A 21764-nucleotide genomic window follows, 5' to 3' on the forward strand; every position below is an offset into this window, starting at 1 on the left:
AAAAAACAAAAAACAAAAACAAAAAAAGGCAGCTTTAAGGATGGGAAAACATCTCATCTTTTCTTCCCGAGTATGGCACGCCACTCCTCGTTTCCTAGTTTGGCTCGTGTTGTTAGGGTCTAACTACATCGCCAAGTCTGGCCTCAGGTTTGCAGTCCTCTTGCCTCTGCTTCCCACGCGTTAGGACTATGGATGTGTACCATCAGGCCAGCTTCTTACTGTCTTTGATGTTCTAGAACAACCGCCCCGCTACATGTCATTTTCTCTGAGTGAGACTAGCTCGGCTGTATTCCTTGTTGTTCAAGAATATTCCTTTAAAACATTAACATCTCAACTAGCTTGTCTTTGACATTTTCCAACTGTATCTAAAATGTCATAGCCAGCATTTGGGACCTACAAATCTTTTGAGTGAAAGCGCAAGCCTTCAAATTGTGTGCCGTTCACAGGTTTAAAATAGGAGCATGTTCCATGCTGACTACCAGCTATTTGGAGACTTTGAGGATATTAGGAGAGACTAATTTTATTTTGAGAAGCAATGTTGGAAGGTTGGAGTTCTGAGAGATAAACTACTTGTGATTTGAACATCAGAATGAACACAGATGTACAAAATGGTCACTCAGAAGTCCGAGCAGTTCGACAGAACGCAGTATGTAGTCTCAGGTCTTCCTGGTCCCAGAAGGACGTAGTCCACTTGGAGTTTTTAAAATTGTAAACCTGAGAAGATACAAAGATATGTTCCTTTGCAGCAAATGAAACATTGCCACAAAAGAAGAAAAGTTTCCCATCATTTCCTCAAGTTGCAAGAAAAGATTGGTATGTTCAGTTAACCCTATATTGCTTACCAGAAAATTCTATATTCATTGCATGTTGTTTTAGAGTAGTTTGAATCTCAAGTGTCTTCTCAAGGCTCCTGTGGCAAACGTTTGCTTCCCAGAGAGGGACTGTGGGGGTGGGGCCGGGGCTGCGACATTAAGAGGCGGGGCGCCAGCGCTTTCCAGGCTTTGGGTGAGCAGCTTTGCTGTGGCTGTAAAGTGAGGCTCACACGGGCTGAGAAGCCGCAAGGCCAGTGGGTCAGAGACTGAAACCACCAAACCATGAACTCAAATGACCCTTTTTTTTCTTTTCAGACGTCTATTCCCAGGCATTTGTCGTACCTGATAGAAAGCTGAGTGGCACTGTATCCACATTGTGATTTTTAAAAAGACTTCTTTTCATATCCTAAACACTGCTTGCGTGTGTGTTTGAGGACAGAGCAGAAGCAGAATGCCGGACAGAATGCCGGCTGTGATTCTTGCAGTCAGAGAGTACAACAGAAGCAGACCTGCTTTGGCTAAGGACGGATAGACATTAAACCACATTTGGGGACCGAATGGATAGAATTTGGAAGTGCACTCATTTTCCGTGACAGAACTGTCCTGAATTCAAAGGCTTGCCAATTTTGAAGAGCCATGTTGTGAAGGTAAAGACATAGTTTCAAAAGGAGCTTCACAGATCTTGATATATGATACATGAACACCACCTTGAATTCTACACCTGTGTTTATAGCATGTATCTAAATTTTGTTGTATCTACTTATTACTGTGGCTCAGACCAAAGCATTGTAAAGGGCTGACTATGTGCTATGTCTATACCCTAAGGACTATGCTAAGCATTTGCACATGTTTTTAGCCTTCAGGAAAAACTGGAGTTGGGCATGGTGGCACATGCCTGCGATCCCAGTACTCAGGAGGCAGAGGCAGCAAGAGGACAGCAAGTTCGAGGCCAGCCTGGATCACATAGCAAGTTCGAGACATGCCTGGGACACATAGGAAGACGCTGTGTCTGAACAACACAAAAAATTACAAAGGAACCAGAGAGCCAGCTCAGCAAAGAAAAGAGCTAGCTCTGAAGGTCTGGTGACCTGAGTGTGGTTCCCAGAACCCATGTGAAGGTAAATGGAGAGAATCCATCTCACAAAGTTGCCCCCTAGTATCTATACCTACGCACACATGGAATAATAGTGAGGAAGGAAGAAAGGAAAAGGAAAAACAGACAGGATGAAGTTGCTGGCAAGGTGGCCAGATTCCATGCAATGTGTGGGTGCTCCCGGGTCTGAAGACCGTCCACGAAACTGCGGTAGGCCTGCTCCGCTGATCCTGAGCTGTGCAGAACTCGGACTGGTCCAGAGCAGCTGTGTCGGCTCCACTGTCATTAAGGACATAACTTTCTTCTGTGTTTCTGTCGCTCCATCCAGGGTTGGTTTGTTTTAGGACTAGAATTTCATTTTATCTTCACTATTGTGTATTCGTGTTTGTTTTATTTCTGACAGCTATTCTATATTTCAGAATATGCTCTTCTAACTTACCACCATTCAATCTAAACAATACGATTCGGTTTCCTCCCTCAACCCATTGAGTTACATGTTGCAAAACATTTTACTTCTGCGTATGTTATGGTCTTATCATACAGTGTTGTTGTTTTGCCTTAAATTATCTTTAGATTGTTTTTAATGAGGGGGCTCTTTTATATTTAGTCATATAGTTACAATTCTCAGCACTCACTCAGGTCGCTAGGCTCGGGAGCACATTTTCCCCACTGAAGCATCTCACAGCTCCTGCGGTGGTTTTCATGTGTGTGCATTTACCCTGGTTAGGGTTCGTTCAGCTTCTCAAATATGTGGTTTTTATCATTTTCACCACATATTAAAGTGTTTTCAGACATGTTACTTCAAATAACTTTTATGTCACCTGCCGCTGGCCCTTCTCTTACCAGCAGCTGCAATCACACAAATATTAAAATATTTGGTACTATCCCACAAACCACACTGCATTTGAGGGGCTTTTCTCTTTAGTGTTTGGGGACTTTTTTCTTTAGTGCTTGTGTGTGGTGCTGTTTAATGTGCTTTATTTTGTAGAGAGTCTATTACTCTGCCTTTAAGCAACCAATTTTATTTTCTTTTAACTGACTTAATTTGCTCAGTAACTAATCATCCCTGAGTCCTAATCTTACCTAGCAAAACTTGTATTTTAGAAGTTGTAAATTTAGTCTTTAGGTTGTTGTTGTTGGTTTTTTTTTTCCTACCTCTAATTTCTCTTTCAGTATATGGAAGAAGCTTATCATAGCCGCTTTTCTATTGACTGCCAATCCTAACATGTCAGTCCTTGCGGCTTTTTGTAGACCGACCTCACACCTGGTGACAGATTCATCTCCCCCCCACCCTACCCCCCGCCCCCCATTTTCCCAGTTCTCTTGTTACTTCCTGGGAATCATCTCCCTCTTGCTGAGTACTTCTTCAGTGCCTGCCAGTGTGCTCCAGGTTCCGTTACTGATTCCTCCTCTTATGCCGTACACACCACAGCCTTATCCATCCCCATAATTTCAGTAGCAATCCATTATGATGGCCAGTCCATTTATGTCTCTGTTGCCTGATCCCGTTCCACAGCCCCAAGAGCCACGGGACATGTCACCGAAGCCCCTCCACCTAGATGTTCCAGAGGTGTCTCAAACTCAACGTACCCAAAGGACACTACCCCAAACCACTCTCAAAAGCAACTGACTCTTCTTCTTCCCTCATTTAAGGAGTGGCCTCACTAGCTTGAACACCTGGAAACTGGAAGTATGGCAGCCATCCTTGGCTTCTTTCTCCCTAGTACTAGCTATTGTGATGTCTTCTCAGCCTCCATTCTGCTTATTTTGGGCAATCACCACATTTTTTTGGGATACCCACTCCTCTTCATCACAACTTTGGGAAACTCACTACTTTTGCTCTAGTGCGCATGAGTCTTCATCTTGAAGCAACCTTGTGCGATTTCCTGGCCCCCGTTTTTAATTCACGTATCGGCATGGGAAGCAATTGCTTGTAGCTGGAAGGAAAGGGTTTTCAGTCCTTCCTAAAAGGAACTTCCAAGAGAGACTTCCTTCTTATGTCTTCCTAGATACTGATGGTAAAACAGAAGTTGGTGGCAACTGTCACTTGACCAGAAAACTAATGCTAAGAAAGAAAAACAGAGAAAAACGAGAACGAACCAGGTCTTTAATGACTCACTGGGTCATTGAATCCATCATCCCTATAGCCATCCCCTAGTTGGATTTTTTTACCTAGGTGCGTAAGAAATTCTCCTTTATTGCTTTTAAATTAGTTGGAGTTTGGTTTCTGCTGCTTGCAGCCCCAAACACACCACTCATAACTTCCTGTCACCATTTACCCCCAAACATAGGCCATTAAGCACTGGAGAATTAATTCTGTTCTCTAGGTAGGGCCTAATTACAGTTTTGTCTCATGCTCCCTCCCGTGCCCCAGTGAGTCTCTATCTCTCCCTCAACAACACTGTAAGAGGCTTCTGGGGCAGTTTGAATATCAGTGGCCCCCACAGACTCGTAGATCTGAATGCTTGGTCACAGGGAGTGGCCCTGTGGAGAGGTGTGGCTTTGTTGAAGAAGGCCTGTCACTGGGGCTTTGAGGTTTCAGATGCTCAAGCCAGGCCCAGTGTCTCTCTCTCTCTCTCTTCTTGCTGATGTAGAACTTTTGGCTCCTTCTCCAGCACCATGTCTGCCTGGGCACTGCCATTCTTGCCGACATGGTGATAATGGACTGAAACTCTGAACTATGAGCCAGCCCTAATTAAATGTTTTCCTTTATGAGAGCTGCCGTGGTCATGGTGTCTCTTCACAGCAATGGGATACTGACTAAGACAACTTCACACATTTTACGTCTCACAGACTGGTTTTTCTAAAGCATATATTTTATCAAAATTTCATGTTTATAACCCATTGCTTCCAGAAGAAAAAGAAGATGATATTCTTTAGTGTATTACTCAAGACCTTCCCGAGCTTAGCTGTCTGCTGTGGTTTCCGAAGTTTCCTCTTGCCTCTTTCCCCAAGGCCATTCCACCATTGCTAGCAAAACTGCTCACTGGCCTTTGTGTCTTTGCATTTTATGCTGTCCCTTACCTTCTCTCTTTCCTCTAAAATACGCAAATATAAAAACCAAGTCATCCCCACATTCAAATGATCTCGGAAGCATTTCCTGCCCCCGCCCAAGTCTGAGGTAGTATGCATTTTCCTAGGACAGCACAGCTCACACTGAGTCCATTTACCTGTCTCTCCCTTGGCGGAGTAAGAACTTTGAATACAAAGTATTCTTCTTTTATATTCTTATAGCTCTAGTTTTGAGGCTCAGTAACATGCCTGGCACATAGTAAACATGTTCACTTGTTCTTTAATATTTTATTTAAATAGTTACATTGAATATTTTAAATATAGGTGTTTTGCCTGCATATATGTCTGTGTGCCGATGAGGGCAGAAGACGGTATTGGATTCCCTGAATTGAAATTACCGATGGTTGTAAGTCATGATGTGGGTGCTGGGAACTGAACCCAGCTCCTTTGGAAGAGCAGCCAGTGCTTTTAACTTCGGAGCCGTCTCCCCAGTCCCTGTGCACTTGTTTCTTGAATGAGCAAAAATTACGTAGTCTGTGGGCATCGAGGCTTTCTGGTCCTGTGGCTATTTGAAAATCCTGATTTTCCCCTCTTAAAATATATGTCTGATTCTTGGGCATTAATCTTCTTTTTTTTTCTCTCCAGGTTGTAGATTTCTCGGTAGTCTATTGAGAGAAAATGAGGCAGGTGACCTCCACGCCTTCTGGAGAGCCAGTACATCGTCCTGGCTATCTCCACACCTCTCACCACCACCACATATACATACATACCTGGGTAACTAGAATGGGTGTAGACTTAGCTGAGCAGTCCAACAGCATACCCAAACCGTGGTTCAGGTTTCTCATTACTAAATGAAAACTGGCTAATATGTACACTGAACAGTTTGGAACTCTCCACTTATCTTCTGAACTGATATTTATGGAATTTGGATGTCTGAAGAATTATGGATTTTTAAGATGAGCAAATTGCATTACAATGATCAAACGATGTTATTAATGCTGAACTTTACCTTTGCCAGTACTAAAGTTAAATGTAGGTAACTGAGCAAAGAAATTATGGGATTCTGTTATTGGTTATGCTCCTAACAGTTTTATAACTTAATTGTTAAAACGCTAAGAACAACTAGATTTAGTGTCTCGGGTAATTCACTTTAAGGAGGCAAAGGAAAGGGGTATTTACGATTTGTAGAAGAAATCTGAGCAGCCAGAGAGCCTGCCATGTCGGGAGGAAGTGAGATTTCACTGGGCACTTCAAAGTGGTGAGGCTTGTTGTTGGGGGTGGGGTGAAGCAGGAGAGACTGGCTATGGGCCCGAACCCAATGGCACCAAAGACACAAGACCAGCCTTGTTTAGTCAACTACAGTACTCAACCTTCAGGCTTGGTGAATCAGTGACCATGGTAACAGTCCCCGCCCCAGTCCCCTTGCGCACGCGCAACTCAGAGCGAGCCCTAGGCCCCTCCACAATAGATGCTTTTTTTTTTTTTTCCCTCTCAGAGAACTACAGCTCCCAGGAGCCTCCTCGGCACCGCCTCCCGATGTGGCCCTGCCCCGTCCCCTCATGCCCCGCCCTCCCGCTAGTCTCTCCCCTCCCTCCCAGTGTGTGTCAGTGACCCAAAGGCGGTTCGAGGCGGAGGGACCGTCGGGGGCGCCGCCGCCGCCTCCTCTCCAGCGCCAGCACCAGCAGCGGGAGCAGCAGCAGCAGCGGCAGCGGCAGGAGCAGCGGCTGCAGCGGCCGTGCGGCGCCATCGGCTCTGCCTGCAGCCCCGGGGAGCTCACCACAAAGCGGGCCCGCGCCCCTCTCCGCTCCGCGCTCCTCGGCGCTCGGCTCCGCGCTCCGCTCGGCCTCGCGGGGCTCGGGCGGCTGGCGGGAAGGCGGCGGGCTCCGCGGGTGCCTGCGATCAACCGGTGCTCGCGCCGCCCCCGCGCCCGCCCCGGGTGTCCGCGCTCCGGCCCTCGCTCGCGGCGGGCCGAGCTGGCGTTCCGGCCACCAGCAGTCGTCCGGTGAGTGCGGCGCCGGGAAGGGGGCGCGGGGGGCCGGCGGCGCGGAACTTCCTCCGAGCCCCTGCCGGTGGCGGCGCGGCGGTGCGCGCGCCCGCCCGTCCGCCCGTCCGCCCGCGGGGAGGCGGCGGGGAGCAGAGTTTGCGGCGCCGCATCCCGCGCTGTGGGAGGAAGCGCCTTTGTGAGGAGCTGCCCGGAACGCCCTCCCCCACGGCTGGAGCGGGCAGGAGCCGGCGCGCGGCGGCGGCGGCGAGCCCCGGCCCGGCTTGCCCGGTTCTCGGTCCCGCGGCCCGGCTGCAGGCCGGAGAAGTGGAACGGGAACAAAGAGGCGGTGGGCTTCTCTTTTGTTTGTGTGGATCTGGTAACTTCCCTGCTTCCTTACATAACGCAGACTTCCAAGTTAGTCATTCTTTTTATTGTTATGATTATTGTCATCATCTCTGCGTGCCTCTCACATTTCCTTTCATCTTCGGATCTCAGAGCATTTTAAAAATACTAATTAATTTCACCTCCCGGGCCCTTGCCAAGCCCGTTTCCGTACGTGGGTAAACTGAGGTCCAGAAAGCCCTCAAATTGATGGATACGCTTGATGTACCGCGCCTGGTGTCTGAGGCTCCGAGAGCGTTTATGAGTAATAACTCGTTCTCCAAATGCCCTGTGGAAAAGTTAAAGATGCTCATTTCACTTACAGGTTAAGTGAAGTCTGAAAGAACCCTGAGTAATTGTTAGGTAGTTGAAACAATGATTCTTTTAAAATAGTGTTTGAATCTTAAAACCTCAAAGGACTTTCTGAAAAATGTTCCCGAGTGGTGGAGATCCTGTAAGTCGTAACTCACTTCGCCATCTATGTTTATCTGTGCAAGACTCTTTGGAAGTCAGAGCAGGCTGAGGAGAGGGAGAGCTTCTACTTAAAATACTTTTAGCATGTTTTAGCCACTAAATACAAGTTCGCCACTGGATTCTACCGAGAATTAAAGCTTTTGTGTATCAGTAGGTTGTCTGTTTCGTTCAGAGGCTCTTGACTTTCTCTTACTCAGTAGATTGTTACTTTGTCTTCGTAGCAGGTGATCTTTGGTGTCAGACTTTTGTGTCATTGTCTTCCCTTCACATGGACTGAGTTTGCCTAGTAGTGTGAATTTAAAGTTTTTGAATTATGGAAAAGGTGCAGTTCCTCAAATTCTTCTGTTTCGGTTTATGATACATTTTTGCAGGTAACCGAAAATATTTTCTCAAAGTCCTCAGACACACATACTTGAAACCTCCTGATTGTCTAAATAAGCATATAAATTCTTTTTATTTTTCTTTCTTTCTTTTTGGTTTTCTTCTCACATCTGTAGTAAATACTTAGTGTTATTTTTTTTTTTTAATTCTGGTACCAAATGGAAGGTGTGAAAAATTTAAATCAAGTGTTATTTCTACAGGTTCTTGTCCTGAGTTGTATGAGATTCAGAACTGTAATAGCAGTGCTTTCACTTAAATAATTCCATTTGTAATGTATAGCTGCCCCCGGACTTACATCTGGTGGGTGTGTCAGAAAATGAAAGTGAGACTTGATTTTTTTCCCTGTTCTCCAGCCTATCCCTTTTCTGAAGTTTGTTGATAGATTGTACGTTTAACCATTTGAAAACGGCAACAGTTAAGTGTGGAAGATTGCATGTTATGGTTAGAGCGTCTCACCTAACAAATATAAGACTTTTAAAGAGGAAACTTGCCACCTAGGTTTTTGGGTTTTTTGTTTTGTTTTTGTTTTTTGTTTGTTTGTTTTTTTTAGTGTAATAGAAGTGTAGTTCTGTTTATTGACTTGAAAACAGTAAACTGGAAATCTGCCTTAGTTCCATATTTGGGGATTATTTATGTGCTTCTTAAAATTGGCATGTAAGTAACCTTATTTTGAACTTTTCCCATGGTACTTACCAACCAGATTTGCCAGGGCCATTTGTACTTTTAAAGAAACTACTAACAGTATCTTTGCGTAGTCCATCCCAGGAGTCCAGAGGAAGAAGTAAGTGAATTTTGAATTTCCAGGTTTCCTGAGCTCTTTGGGGCCCTTTAAAACAAGTGGCAGAAAAATATGGGGCAGGAAATGATGCTACTGAGGCAAGTTTCAGGGGGAAGCCTCAGAATGTTTCCGCTTCCTTTTCACTTTTCAAAATGTCAATTGTATTTTGAGCCCCTTGACTTAGAATGTGCTCCGTTGCCCAGTAGATACAGAGTTCTGCTTTGTGAACAGTTTTTCAGATAGAAGCTTCTGTAGGTGGTAGACGTTTTACGACAAGACTTAGAATTGGAAACTGTCCAGCATGTGTATAGATCTTCCCGTGGAACAGTAAAATAGGCCTATCGCTCAGTCAGACTTACAGAGATCACACACGTATTATGTTAAAATGTTGTAGTGGTCAATATATGATGGTCCTTGAGGTGGCTTGAGGATTCATTTTCAAAAAAAATGTTTTATTCCAGTTATGAATTTTAACTGAGAAATATAAAGCATATTTTTAAAAAATGCATTGAAGGAAGGAAAATTAATAGATAGATAGGTAAGGAAAACTGATAAAGATTTTAGGAAGTACCATATTAAAGATTCCTAGAAACATTTATAAATAAGGAACAAAATTCTAGTTGAAGTCTCAGACAGTGAATTACACATAGCACTTTGAGTTTATAGATTTGTAGCCATCTTTCTCAGAGTCCCTCTACACATCACAGAAAAGTAAATAAAAACATTCTTTCACATGATTTGGGTTGTTCTAGAGTTTCTTGCTAGACTTTGTGGTGGAGTTTTTACACTTTGTTGTTTTTCTTTGTTAACGTTTGACCTCCTCAGCCTACACTAATGTGTGGGACCTTAAAACAAGAAATACGGGTCATTCAGAGATCTGGGTATGATTACATGTTATCTATTAGTCTTTTCTGTGTTGTTTTAAATAGATCAATGGTTGGAAAGACTGGCTAACATTATTCTTAGTAAATTTTAAGTAATTTTGTTCTGGTGAAATGACTTTATGAGAGACTTTATAAAGAGAAAGAAAGCATGAGGTTTCTTGAGTGACTGTCAGGGAATTTACAGGTTTTTTTTGTTTCTAAGAGTCACCCCCCCCATAAGATTTTGCCTTGTAGCCCACCCAGTCCTTGAACTGAAAATCCTCCTTCCTTAGCCTCCCTAGGAATGCTCTATGCCTGGAAGATTGGAATTTTTAAATGAAATAAGTAGCTACTTTCAGAAATAGGTTTAGAGAGGGATAGCTCCATTGGGTGATTTAAGAGAAATGACTTGTTAGACAGGATGTTTTACATGATTTTGCCACAATAAGCTGTACTTCAGACAAACAGTTTTGCATTTTGCTTATTTTTATTTGTGAGGAAGATGCGTGTTTGTTAACCACCTACAGAAGCTTTGCCATACAGGTAGATGCCAGAGGACAACTGTGGAAATTGGTTCTCTTCCTTCCACTGTGTGGGTCCAGAGATTAGATTCAGCTCCTTAGGCTTGCCTGAGGCCGCTGGTACCTCTTGTGTCCTGTAATATTACACCTCACAATGCCATTTGTAGAAAAATAGAATGTTACTAATGCCTATAAATGAGAAAATCCTGACATCTGCCAGTTAATCTTGACCATTTGTGTAGTTAAAAATTAATTCAGCACAAATGGAATTTACTTCCTTTTCAAAGCATTTGTTGTTACTTTTATTTTGTAATGACCCTCTTGGGATGCGGCTAACTGTAAAAATATGTAGTATCCCTAGTTTCCCATAATTTTCTGCCTCCTCCTTTTTTTTTTTTTTTTTTTTTTTTTTTTTTTTTTTTTTGCTGGAGTTTGTTTTCCCCTGCCCAACTATCTAGAATAAACAAAGAAATATTTAAACACACTTAAACACGCTAATTTATTATACTAAATTCCAGCTGAATTTCATCATGCAAAGTATGGTCAACTCTTGTTTTGGAAGTATACTTCTGAGGGCATTAAAGCAAGCAATAGCAAGTAAATACCATGCTGTCTACCAGATTCTGATTCCTTAACAGTGGCTGCTTGATGTCCTACTGTGTTTAGAAAACAGGGATTCTAGGTTCCACTCACTGCTACTAGATGTTGACATTAATGCCAAATAATTTACTCAGTGTATACTGAGTGCTTTTTCTGTGTTGAGTACTATCTAGTTGTTGACATCACCCGAAGTGCTTACTGCTGTTTTACATTCTAACCATAAGACCCAAACAATAAAATGAAGGAGCACACTGAGGGTCTTGCTTAGTTGCTAGTATCTATGAGGCCATGGGTTCAAACCCCATCACTACCAGAATTAAAAATTCAAAAATATTTCACATTTCAAAAGAGAAATGACCATGTTTCTTTCCAACATAAATGGCAAAAGGCAAGAGAGGAAGAAGAAGCTGTAAGATTTTAAATTGCCATAAGAGGGAACTCCACCAAATGTAGAAAGTGGACTTTAGTTAAATGGTGCTTGAGCCAAGTTAACTGTAAAAGGATGTCTGGAAAATATGGACAGTGTAGACCCTGGATATTTAGTGAAGAGGAATTGTCAGTTTTTCTTTTAAGGTGTGATGATATAGATCTTTACTTTGTAGGGATAGTTACAATCTCTAGGGGCTGTTGAGATGGTGTAGTCAGGAAAGTGCTTCTTGTTTGCAGGAGAATCTGAGTTTGGTCCTTGCATTCATTTAAAAAGCCTGGCACGGTGTCACACGCCTCTAAACCTGGGGTGGTACAAACAGGGTGATTCCTGGGGCGTGCTAGCCAGCCATCTAGCTCAATCAAAGGTGTAGTGGGAGAGTCTATCCGAACAGATTAGGTAGAATCAAAAAACAACAACAAAAAGATGAGGTGGGGGTCCTTCAACTTCTGGTCTCCTAGCATGGGTGCACACACCTATATACAATGTGCACATACCAAAAATAGGATGTCTGGAATGTTTTGGTTTAAATTATTTGAAAAGGATAAAACATTGATGGTATGTAATTGGCCTAGACTAAAAATCGTTGGGGATAGATGCCATACAGATGGGTACAAGAAACTTCATATAATCTTTCTACTTTTGTGTAATACTTAAAAATTTGTACACATATGGAAATATATCAGGGAAGTAGTAGAGGGACTATGGAGAGAGAGGAAGATAAAGGATCATTAGGAAAGACATCATTCAGGGAGTTATTCTGTATAGGTGGCTAATGCTCCTCCCAGAAGGCTTACATTATTAATAAAAATCCCAGTGCCAGGTATGGGATACCACATTATGATTTATTGGTCATGGAGGTCTCAAAGGACCCCAAACAATACAGGCTACAGTCAATTGCTCCTAACCAAGAACTAGATAAGACCCTATTACTGGGATCGATCACACACCTTGGTTGCAGGCCATAGAGAAGGCCTGCTGGAACGGAGCTCAAAGCTTCCTCCCTGCTTACCAGCTTTCACGGAGCCGGAAGGTAGGCTTCTAGTGAAGGAAAGTCCTCAGTGATCGTAAAGCAGCTGTGAACCATGTGATCTACAGTTCCAACCTGCCAGCTGAGACGCGCCTACGGAACAGTAGTTGTGTACGTGTTTCAGTGGTAACCAGCCACTTTCAGGTGGTTTTCATACCACACAGAAAGAGTTCATGCCAGGTACTCTGAACCTGGTCAAGAGCCGCAGATAAGGAGGCTGTAGGCCCTGGAGGAGGGTGTACTATTGTCAAATGTGCCCATTTCCTGTCAAATTACCTTCTAAATTGTTTATACCCATAGGTTAGTGCTGCTGTCAGCCTTGGCCAGAGAAGTATCTATTGGCAGTGGGCAAGTTAATGTAGAGACTTATAACTGATAAAGGTGCTTGAAAATAAGTGACGTTTAAGTAGCCAGTCCTAAGTAGGACATCTGTATAACTCCCTATAAGGTTTAGGAAGCATCATTAAGTAGATAGAGGTGCAAAGAATGTGAGTGCTGGGAGATGGAAAGCGGCACTACTAAAGGCTGTCTTCTGGACATAGCATGGCTGTGGCACCAGGAACTCGTAGCCACAATGTCTCTCTGCACAAAGTTGAGCCCATCGGTGTTCCATCATGGATGGGGATGGACTCACAAGGCCTCAGCCTCCCCGAGGAACTATATAAGCAGTTAATGATTGCTGGGGGAGAGAAGAATCATTTCTCAATGGTGTAGCCATGATACGTTTCTCTTGATCAAGTAAATAATTACCTCACACCCATGTTTATCCAAGTAATTTAACTAAATACAGTGGATCCACCCCCCCTCAGGAAAAAAAAACAACAAAGATATGAAAGTAGGAGAGGTACTTGTTGGGAAGAAGGGGTTCGGTGGGAGGAGAGAAGGGGAGCATGATAAAGTAATTACATACATACATGGAAGTGTGGATCGCTGGCACCCATGTGACACAAGCCGTGTACCTGTAATCCCCGCTAGCTGACTTTGCTGAAATAGTGAACTCCAGATTCTTGAAGAGACTATGTCTCAAAAATGAGAAGGAAAGCAACCGAGGAAGACACCTACATCACTCTCTGGCCTCTGCACATGTACATGTGGAAATGAATCACAAATTGTATATTCGTGCTTAATTTCTCAGATCAGTAGTTAAATCTTCATTATTAGAATAATGTCTTTGGAATTTTCATACAATGTTTTTGATTATTATTCACTGCCACTCCTCCCAAATCCCCCTCACCCCATCCCAACTTGTCTTTAAAAAAAAACCTATCCAGTCCAACTTGTGCTGTCCATATGTTCCTGGGTGAGGGGCCATTCATGGCCTTACTGACCTGCCAGGGGCCACATTCTTAAAGAAAACTCTTTCTTAGAAACCTTGTTCATGAGCCCCTCCTCCTTCCACGTTAGAATGTTGACGGGTTTGATCTTTTGCAGACAGGTATAGCTGCTGTGAGTTCATGAGTGCATCTGACCTGTTAAGTTCAGAAGACAGTTTCACTCCAGTCTTCCGGCTCTTACAGTCTTTCTGCCCTTTTCTGTGGTGGCCCCTTGAGGCCAGAGGAGATACGTGACACAGATGTCCCGTTTGTGGCCGAGTGTTCCACTGACATTGGTTCTTTGCACTTTGACAGGTTGTGAATTTCTGTATAACTGCTGTACACTGCACAAAGAAACTTCTCTGATGAGGTCTGAGAGCTGCCTAGTCTGTGGTAGAGAGATAGAACTTTAGAGGGGGTTTGATCCTGTGCCATTTGAGTATTATAATAGTAGTGGGTTCACCCCTGGACCTTACAGCACTCCCACCATGGGGTGAAAAAAAAGGAATCTTACCCAAATGTTTAAACACCTAGAAACTCTTCATTAGAGATTTTTAGAAATTTTTCCATAGGACACTGTATATGTAGACATTATTAGTTTTGAAAAATTAATGTTATTTCGTACTTCCTACAGTCAATATTTCCAACCTGAGAAATGAAACTTACTTAGATGATTTAATAAAGACCACACTTTTTCTAGTTATGTCTAATGATGGAGGAAGTACAACTTTTTCATTCATATTTTTAGAGTTTAATGGCAGTAATCATAATTTGTGAACTTTAATTATGGCCATTAAGACTATAAATGCATATCTGAATTAAGAATACTTTATGGATTCGGGGAGCTGGACCTTCCACCTTAGACCATGGCCAAGTTCATCGGTAACTTCTCAGGCAAGGCTCTGGTGCTGGTGAACACTGCCATGACTTACTCAAAGCCTTGATTGGCCACATTTTGGTACTACGCCAAGAATGAGCTGGTTCCTCCAACCTCTGCTGAACTCCCTACAACTATTCAGAGTGTTAAAAAAAATAATTCAAAAGTGCTAAAACTGGTCGCTTCAGCTTACAGTTAAGGAAACGGTGTAGAATGGTTTGGTTGCCACTGAGATGTGGATGTGGTTTTATATCAGAGAGATCATAAGCAAGCGTGGCCTCATTAGCTATGATGTTTGAAGACCAGTCTTTAACATCTGATTTTATTTGAGTTCTTATTTGAATGTTCTTGAACCATGTGTATTGAGACTGCTATCTGAATAAAATACTACCTGTCCCAAAAAAAAAGGAATACGTTGTTAGTTTTGGTTGGTTGGTTGGCTGGTAGGTTGGTTGGCTGGTGGGTTGAAATAGGGTCTCTCTATAGCTCTGGCTGTCCTGGAACTCACTATATAGACCAGGCCGGCCCTGAACTCACAGACATCCATCTTCCTCTACCTCTGCCTCTGGAATGCTGGTGCTAAAGGCATGTACCACCATGTCCAGGTGTATTAAGAATACTTTAGCAAAGCCCTATCTTAAAATATTTTCTGTAAGTTGTTAGAAATGTAGGGTTTTTAAAAAACATATTCATGTGTGTATATATATGTGTGTGTATAAATACCCAGACTCAGTCCTTATGTAAACATGCTATCAGGATGGAGGTACTGTTAATGTGTTTTAAACACTGCTGTCTTAGCATAAAATAACAGAGCAGCCTATGTTTAATTCTTGGGCTTTATGGTAACTCTGAAAGTTGTAAAAAGCTGTCTTTGATTCACCTGTAAAAATGGCAGTTTTTTAAAAAGCCTATGATATTAGCCGGGCGGTGGTGGCGCACGCCTTTAATCACAGCACTCGGGAGGCAGAGCCAGGCGGATCTCTGTGAGTTCGAGGCCAGCCTGGGCTACCAAGTGAGTTCCAGGAAAGGCGCAAAGCTACACAGAGAAACCCTGTCTCGAAAAACCAAAAAAAAAAAAAAAAAAAAAAGCCTATGATAACCAAGCAGCAGTAGATTCCAGGTGGTGGTCCTCAGCTTGTGTGTTGCAAAGTACTCTAATTTCACATCCCTGCCTCCTTCATTTTCATCTTTCCATACTCTGCCACTGGCTTTCTTTTCTTCTTTAGGATTTATTTAATGTGTATGTTTTGCCTGCATGTATGTATGTGTACCGTGTGTGCCTGGTGCTCAGGGAAGCCAGAAGAGGAGTGTCCAGTCCTGGAGTTGTAGACAGTTGTAAGCCATCATGTGAGTGCTGGGAACTGAACCCAGGTCGTAGACAAGAGCAGCAAGCACTCTAACCCTAAGCCATCCCCCAGCCCCTCTGCTTGCTTGCTTTATGCTCCTTTGCTGGCTTTCTTTAGCTGTGCCTGTTGCTGTTGTGTGGAGCTTTCCACCCAGCCTACCGTTTTTGTGCTGATAAAATGAACTAGAAATGAGGGAAGGGCCTAAGAAGGAAAGGTAACTGTGTAGCAGTTTCCTGCTTCTGCCTTATCTGCTTCTTTTTAACTCCTTATCTTTGTCTTTGTTTTGCTTTAATTTTTTTAAAATGTGTATCTGGTAATGGTGGTTTATTCTGTCAGTTAGACACCAAGATACAGCTACTTGACCTGTGGGATATATATTTTTAGATCAATATAGGACACAGAAATAGGCATACTGAATTGAAAGCTTCATAAATTAATACTACATTCAGGTGGAACTGTATGCTGTTAGAGCAACATTTGATAGCAGAACTAACAGCTGAGTGGCATTTCCAAGGTTATGTTCTGCTCTCAGTGTTTGTTGTCTTTTCCAAAAATGTGAAACAATGGGAGCCTTAATTAGCACTATAATAATACAATTGCACATGACCTTAGGAGAGGATTGTCTGGATTTCTGCGGAGTTTCCCCCCCCCCCCCCCCCCCCCCCCCGTATTCAAGCAGAAGACAGGAGAAGAGGGGTAATATGATGATAAGTTTTTACCTTCCTTCCACAAGAATGAAATACAAAGTGATTGGCCTTGATTTTTCCTAGTTGTTTACTATAGTTTTCATATAATTTTTGAAGGCTCAATTAAGTTTAGTTTTATTTCTTAACAGTAAGTGGAAACATTAAGAGGTGCTTTGTTGGTTCTTCAAAACCTCAATGCTGTATTCCTGATTCCTGGCAGACACTATCCTTAATACTTGAGTTCCTCTGGGTTTATGCCAGATATAATGAACTGTGAGTACTGGAAGGTAGTTTTCTTCATTTCAGGCTATGGTTAGCATGATGGATTTTCTTCAGATTGTTCTCATTACCATTTACCATAAAAGGACAAGAACATCCGCATTACAAACCTAATCAAGTTTATTATTCATGAGAAAATGTGTTAAGATGTGTCTTTGTAAGGTAGTAGCTATTTTTAATGAGAAACCACAGCCTTGTAGACTTAGTGCATGAGAACACTCCTCACATGTACTCACTGCTGCTTTACTGTGATTTTCACATAAAGCGGTATGATTCAGTCTCTGAACTAGTTCTCGCAGTTTACCCGAGAGCTCTGACAGATGTTGAGGAGGCTCTTAAACTGTTGAACGTAGGGCGTACACTGACTTTAGTGATACCCAAATCAAAAAATATGGATCACTGACATTCAAAAAGAAACTAGGAAAGTTGTGTGTCTTTAAATAAATAAGAGGTTGATTTTCTTTATAGATCACCTCTTAAAGACCAGTCTTTTAATAAGGCTTTCATCAGAATTTGCCTCCTAAAGCTGCCTTGAAAATGGTTTCCAAAAAGACTTTGCTGGGTTTCATAACTGTGTAGGCTGTTAATGATTCAGTAGGCCTCCTCATTCTCCTCCTACCCCTTATATTGAAAGCTCCTTCATAGCATCGAGGTGCCCTGAGTCATAATGGCTAAACTCTAAAGAATTGTCATATGGGAAAATTCACCATGAAGTGAAATTGTCAGGAAACAGTTTGAGTCAGAGATTCATTGATCACAGTGATAGAACCTAAAGGTTGTGGGCTTCATTTAAATCTTTGAATGTACTTACATGAACATGTCTTTATTATAGGATTGCAAACCCTTTAAAAGCCTAATAAAACCTTCAAAGGTGTGTATTCCCTCCCTGTTAAATTTTAATTGGTTTGGCTTTTATTATCTGTTATATAAAAACGTTTTTATTGTATCAATACATCAGAGAGGAGTGGCATTACGTGCAGGATAAAAATCCCAATCCCTAAAGTTGCAGGACCTAGAATTCTGATTTGTTTATGTCATAGCTTTTCATTTAACCCACCTTAACTGTAGTTTCTTCATCTTTACAAAGTCACATGCTCTGTAGTACTTACGTTCTCTTTGGAACTCCTCATGGAAGTTCCAACTGAATGTTGAGTCTGGATCTTTGTGTTTCCCGGGCTGGTCATTCTGCCTTAGCTTCCTGAGTGCTGTGCTGTGCTGTGCCGTATTGTATTATAGACATGCACAGTAGCATTCAACCAGACTCCTTTCCTGAAACAGTATTTATATGTAGTTGGCATTTTAGATGACGTCTATTTGTCATCTCAGCCTTAAAGTCTCTTCCAGCTTCAAGATTCCATGACTTCAAATTGTTTGCCTACAGGAAGTCTCACTTCTATACTGATTTGCTTCTGAGAGACAGTCTGTACTAATGTCTCTTTATATTGATGATTCACTCTTGACACTACATGAACTTAAGAATTCTTTATATTCAGGGATAACATTTTAATGTTTCATTAAAGGTGTTGAAAGATTGAAGAAAATTTACAGGGACACTTCAAATTCCAAAAGGGATAGAAACAAATTAAAATTTCTCATGATTTAGTCCTAAATGTCACTTAAAAAATGTATGTGTATGAGTGTTTTGCCTGCATGTGTGTCTGTGTACCGTGTGCATGCATTACCCACAGAAATCAGAAGAGGGAACCAAGTCTTCATGAGCTGCCATATGGATGCTAGGAATAGAACCTGGGTCCTTTGGAAGAGCAGCCAGTGAACCATCTCCCCCATCTTTCCTAAATGTCACCTTTTTAGTTTTGTGGTCTCAGGCAATTAAATGAGCTGATTTGGGTGTTGGTTTCTTCCTCTACAAAATAACCAGTAGTACTACTTTTTATTATTCATCTGCTAAGAACATTATTAAGAATGAAAGAATTAACATGTAAAATTTCGATATTAGTGTCAAGTTTACAAGTAAGGAAATTGATCCTCAATGAAGCTAGTCTAAGTCTTACAGAAACTAGATGTTGGTGTCAGCAGTCAAACATAAGACAGTCTGGCTCCTGGGCTCCTTTAGTATCACTTTATTTTACCTCATCTCAAGTAATAACTTATCTCATCAGCTTGCATACAGACTCCGTATTAATGGCCTCACTGTGATGAGAAGTGTGGTTTGCTCAAGGATGCACACCTGGTGTGTTAGGCACTCTAGAATGGGCATGTGAAGTCTCACAGTATGTGAAGTCTCACAGTATGTTCCATAATTCCATCTTACTCTGTGCGTTGTTTGCTTTTCTCTCTTAGTTTAAATCACCAAGCCCCCAGAAAGGGTAACTGTGCAGTGCCACAGTATTACTACAGTAACTGCAGTTGGGGTTTACTTTGTTGAGCCTTTTGCTAACCATTTTTAGGACATTTTGGCACTCGATAACATGTCATAATCACAGTGTACATATAATCAAGGAGTTTTATTTTATGATTAACTGTTATCTTGAAGTTATGCAATGATTTGCCTGGTTGTTGGGTTTCTTTTACTTTTTTGTCTTAATACATTGTAATTTTTGAGGGGTTTTTTGAGAATCCCAGTTTTTTTTTATCAGCTGCTTTTTAAATTGAACTTTGATGACTTTGTGTTAAAATTTGTGTACTATTGAATTTACTTAACTTTATAAGCTTTAGTCACTAGCTCTTGTTTATACTGTAAATAAAAACACATCTGTTTACTTTTTACAACATAACTAGATGGTTTACCCCCATCTCCTCCTCCTATTACTTGTTACTTTTTTGCATGTCAGTTTTTTATCCCTGTAGGAAAAACTCCTTTTTATTGATAATATGAGGCATAAAATACAGAGCCCCATGGCGTTGAGAGGAGGGCAGATATAGGAAAAAAAAAAAACAAAACAAACCCAGAATCATCTGTGAGGAAAAATGTTTTCAGACAGGGGCAGGAATTCATGAGCCCCTCCCAATCTGTGTGGGATTTTGCATGGCTTGATCTTGTGCAGGTCTTACACATGAGTCATAGGCACTGTAAGCCATGTTTACAATGGTCCTGTCATGTCTGGCAAGTACTGTTTCCCTACAGATATAGCTCCTACAGCCTTTCTACTCCCTCTTCCATGTAACTTGGCAGGAGAGGACGTGATATTGATGTCCCATATAGAGCTGAGCACGCCACAGGTTCGTATCCTTTGCATAATAACTGAGGTTCAGGGTTTCTGTATTAATTGCCATCTACTGCAAAAAGAAAATGCCTCTGCGGGCATTATAGGCTGTCAAATAAAAAACCCAGTAGGGTTTCATATACTGCCCTCAGACATTACAGGCTATTGCTGTTGCTTTGTTACTCTCCAGAAGTTGATGTTAAGACCCTGTTGCTAGAGACACATGAGTCAGGACATGCAGAAAACAAGCTAGTACCAACCTGGAAGCTTCATCCCCACTGGCTAGCTTTATGGTGCTAGAAGGTGTCTGTGCATGCTATGGAGGGAGAAGAGTCTTCTTTGGCTACAGTAGTAACAGTGACCGACCTGGCAGGGTAGACCCACTGCTGCAGTAGTGGCACGGTGTTGGGGGTAACCAACCACTTCTGATTGGATTAAAGCCTGCTTCACCAGCCGGTCATCACGGCCCACGCCTTTATCCCAGCGCTGGGGAGGCTTAGGCAGGCAGTTCTCCGTGAGTTTGAGGCCACACACAGGGTTACAGAGTGAGACCCTGTCTTGAGAAACAAAAACAACAAAAAGCCTGCACCAGTACTGTGAAATGAGCCTGAAACTTGTGGTTGGCTGGGTTAAATGAACATAGTAATTAACTACACCCAAGAGCCCATGGGATAGAAGGAGATTCAATAAAATCAAATACTTTAGACAACTTGTTCAATAAAGTTATAACTGAGAATTCTCTAACAGTTTCTGAAAGGGCCTAAATAGACTTTTGCCATTTTGTACTTTGTGTTTATGCAAAGAGGTGTTCTCAGCATTCATAGTTACAGAAAATGTCAGTCACCTCTGGGAACATTGGAGCTGCTTTACATCCTCAGGCAGAATTTTAGACAACAATTAATTCTCTGTGTAAACATAAGCACAGCCAACTCATTACATTCAGATTTTCTTCTTTTTTTTTTTTTTTTTTTTTTTTTGGGTTTTTCGAGACAGGGTTTCTCTGTGTAGCTTTGCGCCTTTCCTGGGACTCACTTGGTAGACCAGGCTGGCCTCGAACTCACAGAGATCCACCTGCCTCTGCCCGGCCCAGATTTTCTTCATTTTTAATGAATGGTAAATTATATGTACACCAAAGAATTGTTTTTAAATTATTTTATTTATTTATTACTAGTAAATATTTTATTTGTATGCCCATTTTATATGACTGTTTATCTGGGGTCATGTAAAAATTTCTCAGATAAAAAGTGATTATGCATGTATGATAAGTTGAAAAAACTCTGATTCAGATAGTTCCACATTCATGTGTGGATCAGCAATATTAGCAACCACTGTCTGTTCGTGCGTCTTCAGGGATCATCAGTGTATCTGTTAGAGTTTGTATAGGTCTTGCGTTTTTACAAAATCTGGATGGTTTCTTTGAAGTGGGCTTTCTGAGATAGTCCTTATAGATACTTAAGTGCTTAGTGTTAAAGATTATAGATATTTGATGAAAAGCACTTTTACTGCTACCATAAAAGTGTTAAAAATTCAAGCCTCCAGGTGCAACCATTTTTTATAGTTATTAAGAACAATTAGATAAAAACTGTTTAAATATGTTTCAGTTGTAACTTACTGAGTTGGAAAGAGCCAAATTGATGTAAACAAATAAGATCCCTCTACATTTATGACTTCTGCACCTAGTATTTTTGCATTGCCAGAGCATATAAAAGGTTTTCCATTTATGTTTCTTTGCAGAATATTGTC

The 21764-nt window shown here is 41.9% G+C and overlaps 1 protein-coding gene and 1 pseudogene across 1 annotated transcript in view; both read left to right on the forward strand.

Moving 5' to 3' along the window:
- The first annotated feature begins 6781 nt into the window (after nt 1-6781).
- Peli1 (pellino E3 ubiquitin protein ligase 1) overlaps nt 6782-21764 on the forward strand; it is a 53470-nt gene continuing 38487 nt past the window's right edge. The window contains exon 1 of the mRNA XM_076546048.1: nt 6782-6919. The gene's annotated coding sequence lies outside the window, so the exon portion shown is untranslated. The remainder of the gene's footprint in view (nt 6920-21764) is intronic.
- On the forward strand, nt 7322-14953 carry LOC143267574 (ATP synthase F(0) complex subunit g, mitochondrial pseudogene; annotated as a pseudogene).

This window comes from Peromyscus maniculatus, chromosome 10, assembly GCF_049852395.1.
Source record: "Peromyscus maniculatus bairdii isolate BWxNUB_F1_BW_parent chromosome 10, HU_Pman_BW_mat_3.1, whole genome shotgun sequence".
Taxonomy (NCBI): domain Eukaryota; kingdom Metazoa; phylum Chordata; class Mammalia; order Rodentia; family Cricetidae; genus Peromyscus; species Peromyscus maniculatus.